Below are 12,691 nucleotides of genomic sequence, written 5' to 3'. Positions count from 1 at the left end.
CAACACAGTGGAGACTGGAGGAAGCGCCCACCTGTCTGCAAGCTCAGTTTTTAAAGGGAAAAGTCACAAGGTTACATCATTTAGGGGTGCTAGTACAGGTACAATTCTGATTGGCTCGCTTCTAGGGACTTCTAGAAATTACTTCTAAGGGAGTGGTTGCCCGCCACCATTTCTCATTGGCTGCCCTCAGGTGGGGGCATTTCTGTGGTCAGTTACCCTGGAAACCAGGGAGAGGACATTCCATAGTCTGGCAGCATTACCTCGTGACTATCTTGTGGCTCTGTACTTTTACACTTCCTGGTTTCTGGAATCTGAACTGACTGGTCTCAGTAACTTCTGGCCTGTTCCAGTAACTTATGGCCTGTAGCTAAAAGGAGCAGTCTTAGGCCTTTAGTTTTGGGGTGAGAGCATTTTGGTCTTATTTTGGTTTCACAAAGAAATTATTCACATTTCTATTTTTCAAAATATCTTCTCATTCTCATGTGGGTGTTATTCCCAAATAAATCAGTTTGGCGGTAAATAATGCTTGCCATCATCTGCCTCACTTGCTTCAAGTTTTAGTTTCTCCAGTACATGAAAGTCTTTTTTTTCAGTTGTCTCTTGCTGTTTGTCCCTTTTTAATCTTACTCTTTAAAATGTTTATTTAAAAATAACTTATAGTAAAAATAGAGAAGCTGCCGTCATGATCTATGTGACACAGCCACACAGCATGCCTCGGCCAGTGCTTTCAATAGCTGTGACAAAGCTTTTCACACTGCTGACCCATCCATGTTTTCTTTAATACACAGTTCACATTAATTTATTTCAGATATATTGCCTACTTTTTACCTGCCTGGCTGTATAGGTTACTGTATGAGATAAAGGTAGCAGAAAGCTTCAGTTGGATGCAGACAAAATATTGAGAAGTTGAATCTTGGGAAACTCACCAGGAATATGTTTTGACCTTGAGCCAAAAACTGAAGGCAGTGATTCCCCCATTGTCAAGGTGACATTCCAGTACAGTGAGGGGCATAAGGACAACAAAAGAGTTTTTGAAAACAAAATTTATTCAATTTTTAAAAAAAATGAAGTTTATGCCTCTTTTGCTTTTTGGAAGCTAAATGTTCTTTGTTCTGTAACACGATGATATGACAATGATGATAAACCTTCCACATACTGTCTTTACTTAGCAAAGTAAAAATAGATGATTCCTCTAATACCAGTTTTTCTGGACATTTGGGGATTATTGAAACCTCAAAGTCTAGAAATGAAACTTACTTCCTTGTGTTCATTTGTTTGCCTATAATGCCCTCCCACTATTTTCTTTCCCTTCCTCGTATCCAAATGGGATTTACTGTTTTCCAAATCAATTTAAAATTCAAGGTCATGCCTGGGCTGGTTTGTTCTTCCAGCCCAGTTATCATAGATGTTTTCTTGTGACAATTACTCCAAGGATTTTCAGGGAAACAGACCCACAGACACATGTGAACATGAACATATGCATTCAATAAAAAATTTTGTTCAGGGTATAGATGTTGATAGATATAAGTTTTCGAACTTATAACATGAGGTTATGGGACAGTTTCCAGGTTGTCTTCTTGGTAACCAGAATGACTTGGGGTGGTGCCCAGGGAGGGAGAGGCCACTTCAGTTGGAGGTTGGGATAACTTCAGGAAAAAAGTGATGTTTGAACTGAAATCTGAGTGACTATGAGGCATTGTTATTTAGATTGTGAGAATAGCATTCCAGACCCAGAGAACAGCACCCATAAAAGCCTTAAAGTAGAATTTGGCTTTTCAGGGAACATGGATTGGAATAGGGAACAGAATTAAAATTTCTGTTTTGAACACATGAAATTTAAGTTGATCATTGACATCCATGTGGACATTTTGCATCTACAGCTAGTTGTATCAGCATTGAGGATGTAGATAAAATTTGGAAAGCATCAGCCCATGAATGACATTTAAGTTAGATAATTCATGGCCCTATAAAGAGATAGGGCCAAGAGCTGTCTAACTGTGTGACCCTAACATTCACACACTGAGGAATAAAGGAGGAACAATCAGCAAAAGAAACTGAGAAGGAACCACTGGAGACAGGGAGAAATCCAGAGGGGTTCAAAGATGAATATTCCAAACATGAGGGGCCAACTGTGCCACAATGCAGTGTTGGTAGATTTTTTTAATACAAAGTTCTTTTAATTAATTTTGATGATGTTAGTTGCAGAAGAAAAGGTGGGCCCCTTCGCTTTATCCGGGCATTGCCTAATTTAAACTACACTCCGACACCATTTCATTGCTCAGGTAGGCTCAGATCTCTGCTTGCTGCAGCTGCTTTCTTCTGGGCCCCGGGATTGAGAGCTCTGCATGGTTTAGTTACTTTCCCACCTAGAAGACAACAGTCAGTTCAGCCCTTCACCACAGGCCTTCCTTTGAATCACCATTTGAATCTGAAAGTCTGTTTTGTTTCCCTGAATACAGAGAAAAGAAAATATATTTTGTGAGACCCTGAGTCTGCTCAAATTCCAGCACAGATTCAATCCAATCTCCACTTACCTAATGAATGTAGATTAAATGTTTTGCATAAAATAGCTTTGATTATCGTCAGATTCCCCACCCCACTTCTTTTTGAGACCTTAGCTGTTTTTCAAGGATGTTCTATATTCTTTTAAGGATATAAAAAAATACTTAGAGAGAGCAGCAAAGCATTTGGAAAGCAGATTCCTGTGACATTTCCCTCATTCCTTTTTGATTGAGTGATGCTTGGTGAAGATGGCCTGAAGAGTTTCACCGTCTGGTCTTTTGTATTACGTCCTCACTGTCATTATCCCACTTTTGTGTACTACTGGGACAGAAGCATAAGATAAAGATATTAGACTTGAGTTTGAGATAACTAAGTCCTGCTCTGAACTCTGGGCTAAAATCTATGTTCCAGAGTATCTCAAGTAAATGACCTGTCTGATACATCAACATAATTTTTAAAGGGTGAAGTCATAGCTCAGACCAATGTAATATGAATATATAGTAAAGATTTTATTTATCGAGGGAACACTAAGATTTAAAAACTTGTCCAAAGAATAATTGTGATTATGTATGTGTGTGGTTTGTATGATTTAGCAAGTAAATAAGATTTATCAAAGTAAAAAGTGGACACTTTCCAAGATGACAATGAATTAATCCTTGTGCTTATTTGCTCTCTTGAATAGAAATGATTTGCATCATTACTGGAGAAAGTAATTCAGACCAACCTCTACACCTGCAGAATTGGAAAGTCAACAGAAAATCAGGTACAATATTGCATTGAAAAAATATCCCACAATCTTTTTGGCCTATTTTCAAATGTCAGGAGGTTTTTCTGACACTGCTCACATGTATGTATGACACTGAGTAGCACATCTTGTGTTTATATATGCTGAGCAGAACAGTGTGTATTATCTCATTGAAGGTTTACTGACCTTTTGAGGCACACCATTTTATTAACTTTATCTTACAGAAGTGATAATTATGGTTTGGAATGGTTTATTAACTAGATGATGGTCATAAAATTCCTAAGTGCAGGGGAGGCCATCATACAGGCTCATCTGACTCCAAAATCTTTGAGTCACTACCTGTTTTCATTATTATTAGAGCCAAGAGAAATGGTGAAGATGAAAATACTTTAGAGATTGTGAATATATTACAAAATGTAAGGCATTTTCTGCTAACTCTACATTGCTATGAACAAAATAAGGCAGTAAGAATTGCTGCCAGGCCTGTGTGGAAGAAGTGTTCATCACAGCAAAGGCCTGTGCTGGGAATGCCTGAGACTTTAGATCAGTTTTGCTTAACACAGCTTGCCCTTCCCTCCCTCTGGTTTTTAATCTCTTATCTTTAGTGGGTAGATGTCATGAATAGGCTTTCTTGGACCACTTTTTGTTACATCTATGGAAAGTATCTACACTGAAAACTTCTCACTTTGTTTCCTTAGCAAGAAGGGCAGAAGGAACGCCTGTGTAGACCTTGGTATGCCTGGCTGTGAACTTGAGCAAGCATCATGACTAACTAGTATAAGACTTTGGGCAAATAACTAGCTGGTTTGTCTTAAGTCTTGCTGCATCCAAGTCACTTGAGGGAGCAGGGAAATGCTTATACCACAAGAAAGCCCAGAGGAGTCTCAAATGTTCCATTCTGCATAGAAGAGCAAAGAGGCTTGCCTTGATGGTGACTGCAGTGCTATGCAGTGGGCATTAGAAAAGCTGGTTCTGTTCTCTTCTTTCCAGTCTTCTCCCCTCCTCTCTCCCCTCAATTCCCTTCTTAGCCTCTCCTGGTCATCTGTCCCTTTCTTTCCTCTTACTCCACCCTCTTATCCTGTTTCCTTCCATCTCTCATTTGGGGCTCCCTGCCCCTTTTCAGGAGCAGTGCTAGAACCTAGGGCCATCGAGTGCTGTATCACTTAGCCCCAGCCCCAGGACTCCCAATGCTTTGTCCCTTGTGCTATCCTTCCTAGCCTGCTCTTTCCCCTTCCTGTCCTACCACTTGCCCCACTCTCCTCCCTTCCCTTCCGCCCTTGCTCATCTCTTGTCTTCTTCCTTTTCAGGCCTATTCCCTTCCCCGTCACCAGGACCTTGATAGAGACATCTAAGAAATACGGAGACTAGTTCTCCTGTTCCTAATTTAAAAGAGCTATGGAATTGAAATCTAGAAGGACTTGCTGCTGTTCCTTCTTTCTATGACAACTTCACCTTATCAATGAGGAGACAGAGTTAGAGACATTAACCTAAACCTAGGTATCCTGATTGCTGGTTGTGTCTTCTAAACCTCCCTGAGTTTCTCTGTGGCTGCAGAATCAGTGACATGTTATGTTCCCTCCTCATCTTTGCTGAGCAGTGTACTGAGGGACTTAGAAATACGCTGGAATGACTCTTTGCTGAGTTGGTTCATAAGGAGTGAAGTGAGTGATCTGGTGGAAGATCCACCTCAACTCCCCTCCCCATCTCTTTCCCTAAACCCGGCTCTTCAAAGCCTGCCAAACACAGCTCCTCTCCCAGAGAGGCTCAAGACCACTCCCACAGGGTATACAAGCTGCATCTCAGAAAACAGACAAGTGTCCCCATCTCCTCTCTGCAGGCCGGGAATCACCTGGGAACGCTTTACCCATTAAACGGACCTTTTCCTAATTTGGTCTGATTTGGATTGCTGCGGAGAGGCCTATCAGGGTGCAAAAAACTTATCAGTGAGGTTTGTAACACTGAGGCTGGTGAAGAGAATGAAGACCTCATTGTGAAATAGAGCGCCCTCCTCAGCTAGTCAGAAATACATAGCAGGTACACAATATAGGAAAAATCATGTCTGGTTGTTTCCATAGAGAGCTACAGCTTAATGTCCCCAGGAAAGGGAAAAATAGGGTCTCAAAAATAAGACTGGTAAGGAAAACAGATAACGAGCTTGGTGAAGGCAGCCAGAGACCTGCCACCACACCAACAAGGCTTTCTTCCAGTTTCCCAGTGGAAAAATGAAATGCAACACCAAATTTCCTTTATGTGACAGGCAAACAAGGTGTCTCCTGCCACGTCCATGCTTCCTCCCTGTGCTCCCCACTGGCCTTGTCTTCGAGGGAGTGGAGATGGAAGCTTCCATGGGAGAAGGAAGGGCTCAAGTAAAGAGGGGTAGGCAGGCCCTGGTGGCGCCACCAAGCAAGCCACTTCGTCTCCTGGGCAAATTCTCTAGTTTTACCAGAGTCTGTTTAATTCCCTTTGTTAGGTCTGTACCTTTATGTCGGGTGATAACTAGCATTTAGCCAGCTGCACTTTGGGGAGGGCCAGTGTCCCCACGGAGGTGGGAGCAGTGAATAGGGTGTTGGTCCTGCTTTGCCATGCTGAGAGTTGGGGAGGAGAAACTGAATTATTTAGAAACAGGAAGGAGACTCTGGTTGTCAAAGGCTGGAAGCAATTGGGAGTGAGTACTAATATATTTCTTTCTGAGGTGTTGAGAATATTCTAGAAATAGTAGTACAATTTTGTGACTATACTAAAACCACTGGCTTGTACATTTAATGGGCTGAATTTCATAATAAGTCAATTATATTTCAATAAAAGGAGTTTGAAACTTAAAAAAAAATGTTGAATTTTGGAGAGATGCTCAATACGGTCAGGATCAGTTTTCCCCAGATGTCCTGTGTAGCTGCTAGAGGAAATGATTACCTAATTTATTCTAGCATAATAAAAACTTGGGAGTCAGAAACTGAAATAAAGACCTAAAGAATCCAAGGAAAGTAGGGCAGTTGGCCGACCCTCTCTCCATGTTCTCTGGACCCTCTTGCACTGGAAATTCCCCTGGAACTCCTCCCAAGTCTCCTCCTGCCCTCTCTAGCCACCCTGCAAAAATCCTCCAAGAATTTTATATGGCTAATCCAGGTCAGCCAATCGCTGACTCCATCCTAGATTGAAGGTTGCTTTATTGGCACAGTGGAATGGCTGTATGGACAACTCCCCCACAGATTGTCAGTATTTCAGTGTCTTACATAGTTTCATAGTTTCCATTTTTATAATGGGATAATGGTCCACTGTGCTCAAGAATTCACAAGCGTGTGTCTCCAGTGTTGACCATGAATTAATGCTCCATTTTTATTATTGGTGTCAATAAGAGCAATAAAGTTCTGTTTTCATCCACAAATCCTGGAGGCAAGTGTTACAGCTCCAAAGGAAAGGTACCCTGACTTGTTGGGAAGTCAGGCTCTATCTACAGCTGTGAAGGGAGGTATCCTGGATACCTACAGCTGTCAGGAGAAAGGTATCCTGACTTGTGGGGAAGTCAGGCTATACCTGAAGCTGGGGTTCTGTAGGGGATGGTCTCCCAGCAGGATGTGGCAATTCTGCTCCTCTCTGAGAGAGAGCGGTTACTGCTGAGCTCCGTTTCCACCTCCCTAAGGGAGTTTCCCAGCAGAAAACTGTTTCTTCTCAGATCCCGCCCAAGATGTTACTTCTGCTTCACTCTGCTAAGGGAGAAATTCCTGCAGAAAGTAGCAATCTCCATGGGATTGGCAAAAAGTTACTTCTGCTCAGCTCCCAGGGGTGTTTTCCAGCAGAGGAGTCAGTTGCGGCTGCTCTCCTCCCCTAAGGGAACTGCCCAGCAGAGATTCTGCTCGCATAGAGAGAAGATCTTTACCCAAAACTCTTTCAAGAGACTTATTTGGGAAGGAGGAATCCAGGAGAGTGGCTGCCTCTGCCAGGGTAGGGAAGGGCAGTTGCCAACTGAGCAGGCAGAGGGACTTACATAGGACTTCTTAGGGGCAGAGTTTTTCTAAGGAGAAGATTTTCAGGGAGGGAATTGGTCAGATTTTGATCTGGAGCTTGGACAAGTTCAGATTGGCTAGATTTTTGTACTCAGGGATTGTTTGGTTTTTCTGGTCAGGGACTGGTTGGTTTTGCGTTCAATTTGAAGGGGCAGATTTAGGTCTGGTTTGGGGGCCAAAGTGTGTTTCTTTGGATCTGGTCAGGGTATGTTTTTTTTGGTTCTGGTTTCAGAGCTAAAGTGTGTTTCTTTCACTGGCTCTGATTTCAGGGCCAGGGTGGGTTTCTTTGGTTTATCTGGTTTCAGGGGCAGGGTGGTGGTGGTGGTGGTGGTGGTGGTGGTGGTGGTGGTGGTGGTGGTGGTGGTGGTGGTGGTTCTTTGACTCTTACTCTACACTGGTTTCTATAAACCTCTATCTGGAATCTGTATCCTACAGGACTGGACTACTGTCCTTGCCCGAACTGTGCCGTTAGCCGAATAGTTTACCTTGTAAGCTAAGCCTGCCTGTCTTTTTCTTCCTTTTTGATTTTTTTTTCTTTTGAGATGGGGACTCTATGTAGCCCTGGCTGGCCTGGAACTTGCTATGTAGGCCACACTGACCTTGAACTCATAGATATTCACCTGTCTCTGCCTCCTAACTAGTGGGACTACAGGGATAAAGGCATGCACTGCCATACCAGCATATAACTCGTCCTGAATGCTGCCTGCTCTCCACTCACCCATCCCAATAGTCTCATTAAACAATACAGCTCTTCAGATTGTTTCTACTACTAGACTTACAACTCCATTTTGTAATATGTTTATCTACCTGACTCCTTTGCCAGAATTTGAGGCCCCCTGAGGTCAGATACTGTGTCTTATTAATTTCTGGTTCCCTGTTGCCTCTGTCTGGCAGACAGAAGGTATAAAATGCATGTTAATTTGATTTGATTGAATTGTGGAGAGTCCGAAGAACAGCACAATGTCTCTGTGTCTGTGGAATTACTCCCCTTGGGACTAATTGCAAGAATTAAATTACTGGGCCAGAGGGCACAAATGTTCCTCTGTACTTGCCATATTGTTTTCTCAAAGGTGGTACAAATTTGTAGTGCCAGCTGAAATGAATGAGTGGACCATATTCCTGTCACCTGGCCAGGTGCAAATTAAGCAGGTGTCAAATGATATTTTAAGGGTAATTTGATTTGCATTTCTTCGATTACTACTAGAGTGGGACATCTGAAGTGTCTGTTTCCTGTTTCTATTTCTCCTCACGGAAATTTCATATTCTTTGACTATTTGTCTACCAAACTGATGAGATAACTAAGATATAACCAATGTATTTTGAATAAGCTCCTTTTAGCTTTAAAAATATTTAGTTATTTTGCATATGTGTGTGCTTGAGTGTAGTATTTGTACCACATTCATGCAGGAGCCCACAGAGGTCAGAAATAGATGTTTAATCCTCTAGAACTGGAATTATAGGCAGTTGTGAGCACCATGTAGGTGCTGGGAACTAAACCTAGACCTTCTGCAAAAGCAGTTAATGATTTTAACCACTGAGCCATCTTTTTAACTTGCTCCCTTTACATTTTATTTGCTATCCTATAGCCTGTTATTTTGGTATACATATTTTCTTTTTTTAAAAAAGTTTTATTTAAAACAATTTTTAAATTTAAATATATTTGATCATATTCTTTCCCTCCTCCAAGTATGTCCAGATCCCTCCTCTACCGTACTCATCCAACATTAAGTTCTTTTTTATAAAACAAACCCCAAACCCAATATGACAACTAACCCCCAAAATTTAGAAAACAAAATAGAACAATACCCAAAAAGAAAATGAAAACAAAACAAAATAAAATAAAAACAAGCAAACAAAAATCAACCCCACCAAAACTGTAACAAAATAAAAATGCACATGCACACAACACACACAAACTGTGGAGTTCATTACTTGTTTGTCACCTACTCCTGGACATGACACTTGCCCTGGAGTGGTTGATATATTATGCCATTCCATTGAAGAAAACTGATTCTCCATCCCCAGCAGGTATAAATGACAGTTCTGTTGTTAACCTTTACCTTAGTGGCTAGGTTTACATTCATTCATTCATTCATATTTATTTATTCTCTTTAAAAAATATAACAAAATAAAATATAATAAGATAAAACAAAACCTATCACATTGAAATTGGACAAACTAACAGAAAGAAAACAGAAAGCACAAGAGAAGGGACAAGAGTCAGAGACCTACTTTTTTGCACACTCAGGAATCCCATTAAAAAAAAGAAACAACAAAACCTGGAAGCTATAATATAAGTGCAGAGTACCTGCTGAAGATCTGCGCAGGTCTTGTGCATGCTTCTTTGGTCTCTGTGAGTTCATATGAGCTTTGCTCATGTTGATTTAGAAGGACTTGTTTTCTTGGTGTTCACCATCCCTTCTGGCTCTTAAATTCTTTCTACCTTCTCTTCATTGGGGTTCCCTGAGATCTGAGGTGAGGGATTTGATGGAGACATCCCATTTAGGGCTGAATGTTTCAAGATCTCTCACCCTCTGCATAATATCTGGCTGTGAATCTCTACATTTGTTCCCATCTAATGCAGGAAGAATGAAAATGAGGACATGGCCTGGGAATGGTTGAGAAGAAGGTTTTATTGAGGGAGAGAACACCTAGAGGCATCTGGAAGAATCCAGACTGAACATGGCAAGCAGATTAAACCAGGCCATGAGAAGAGAGAGAAGGGTAGAGTGGGAGAGGAAAAGAGAGGAGCCAAGAGATCAAGAGAACACAGCCAAAATGGCTGAGATTTTTATAGGAAAGAGAAGCTAAGGGAAGGGAAGGGAAGCTCAGGGGCTGGAGAGGTTTAGGGCAGGGGTAGGGATGAGAAGTGTTGAGGACCCAGGACTCTGTACTCATGACCCTGGCAGGCCAGGGTCCATTTTGATATGTTAATAGGCACTCCAGTTAGCCATTTGTCCTGGGTTCTTTGATACCTAACACAGGAGGAAGCCTCTCTGATGATGGCTGAACAAGGCACTGATCCATGAGTAGAGCAGAATATCATTAATCACTAGCAGTCATTTTATCACTACATTTTTGTTTCTTTTTCTTCTTTTTCTTTCATTTTCCTCCCTCCCTCCCTCTCCTTCCCCTCCCCCTCTCTTCCTTCCTTCCTTCCTTTCTTCCTTCCTTCCTTCCTTCCTTCCTTCCTTCCTTCCTTCCTTCCTTCCTTCCTTCCTTCCTTCCTTCCTTTCGTAAGATCAGTATTATTTGGTTTTGCCCTAGGTTCTTCAGCTATCTAGTCTCAGGTTCTTGGTTATCCAAGCAGTGTTGGGTATGGGTTTCATCTTGTGGGGTGGGCTTTAAGTCAGATCATTTGTTGGTTGGACACTCCTATAAGTGTTGTACCATCATTGCCCTAGCATGTCTTGCAAGTAGTACACTACTGTAGATAAAGGGTTTGTGTCTGGCTTGGTGTTTATGTTTCTCTTTTGATAGGGTGCAGTGAACCTTCCTATAACAAAGACTCTGTAACATAGGGGTGAAGGCTCTATGTAGGGACTAGCTCAATATCTCCACGTTCGGTGAATTGTGCAGGTATTGTCTTCAGCATTGGGGCCTTGGTGCCAGTTTGTGGAGAGCAGCCACAACCACCTGGGTATTTTGGGGTGGATTTCCAAAAATGCCTCTTTTGCCAACAACTCAATTAGATATAAACCAATCCCAGTACTGGAAGCTTCATTTGGTGACAAGAATTGGCCAGTTGGGATTCTGTCTCCCCCATTATTTGGCAATTTCATTTAGCTCATCTTCATATATGAAAATATATTAGGAGGTTTCTACTGTATTAGGTTTCCATACTTCCCTCAAATGCCCCTTAATTTTAGCTGTCTCTTCCCATATTCCCTCTCACTATGCCCCTCTAACCTCACCCTCCCCACTCAACCCTCCCATTCCAGATGCCCCCATCTATCCATAAATGTCTATTATATTTCCCTTTCCTAATGAGATCCATCTGTGTCCTCTAGTTCCTTACTCTATTTCTACCCTCTATGTTTATATGGATTGTAGCTAACATTGTAACAGCTAACATCCACATATAAGTGAGTAAATACCATATTTATCTTTCTGGGTCTGTGATACCTTACTCAGAATGATTTGTTTCTAATTTACTCCATTTGACTGAAAATTTCATGACATTTTTTGACAGCTGAATGATAATTATGTGCAAATATACCATTGTATAAACAGATCACATTTTCTTTATCTATTCATCTGTTGACAGACATTTAAGTTGTTTTCAATTTCTGGCTATTATGAATAGTGCAGCAATAAACACAGTTGAGCAAATGTTGCTGTAGTACGATGAAGTGTCCTTTGAGCACATGCCCAAGAGAGGTGTAGCTGGATCTTGAGGTAGATCAATCCCCATATTTTTGAGAAACCACCACACTGATTTCCATAGTAAGCTGTATAACTTTGCACTCCTACCACCAATGGATGAGTGTTCCTCTTACTCCATAGCCTTGCCAGCATGAGCTGTTACTTGTTTTGTTGATCTTAGCTGTTCTGACAGATGTAAGATGAAAATTCAAAGTAGTTTTGATTTGTATTTCCATGATGACTAAAGAGATTAGTGCTGAACATTTCTTTAAGTGTTTCTCAGCCATTTGAGTTTTCTCTATTGAGAATTCTGTTTAGTTCTGTGCCCCATTTTAATTGGGTTATTGGTTTTCCTGATATCTAATTTCTCTAATATCATTTGGATATTAGTCCTCTATCAAATGTGTAGTTGGTAAAATTCTTTTCCTATTCTGTAGTCCCAATGATGGTACCTTTGCAGAAGTTTTTCAGTTTCATGAGGTCCCATTTATTAATTGTTCATCCTAGTTCCTGTGTTAATGGAATTCTGTTCAGAAAGTATTTTCCTGTGCCAATGCATTCAGGTCTGTTCCCCACTTTTTCTTCTATCAGTTTCAGTGTATCTAGCCTTATGTTGAGGTTCTTGATCCATTTGGAGTTGAGTTTTGTGCAGGAAGATAAGTATGGATAGATTTGTATTCTTCTACATGCATCTATCCAATTTGACCAGCACAATTTGTTGAAGGTGCTGCCTTTTTTACAGTATGTATTTCTAGTTTCTTTATAAAAAAATCAGGTGTCCATAGGTGTGTGGATTTATGTTTGGGTCTTTGAGTCCATTGATCATTGTGTCTGTTTTTATTACTACATACCATGCTATTTTTATTACTATAGAATTGTAGAACAACTTGAAATTGGGGGCAATGACACCTCCAGCAGTTCTTTGATTATTTAGAATACTTTAGTTACTGATTTTTGTAAGTTAATTTTGTGTCCAGCTACTTTGTTGAATGTGTTTATCAGCTGTAGGAGTTTCCTGGTGGAGTTTTTATGTATACTTATTATATATTATAATTATATAATTATGTATATATTATAT

Source organism: Peromyscus leucopus, chromosome 10 (assembly GCF_004664715.2).
Source record: "Peromyscus leucopus breed LL Stock chromosome 10, UCI_PerLeu_2.1, whole genome shotgun sequence".
In the NCBI taxonomy this organism is placed as follows: domain Eukaryota; kingdom Metazoa; phylum Chordata; class Mammalia; order Rodentia; family Cricetidae; genus Peromyscus; species Peromyscus leucopus.
The sequence above is the reverse complement of the archived record's forward strand: the minus strand, read 5'-3'. Positions refer to the sequence as shown.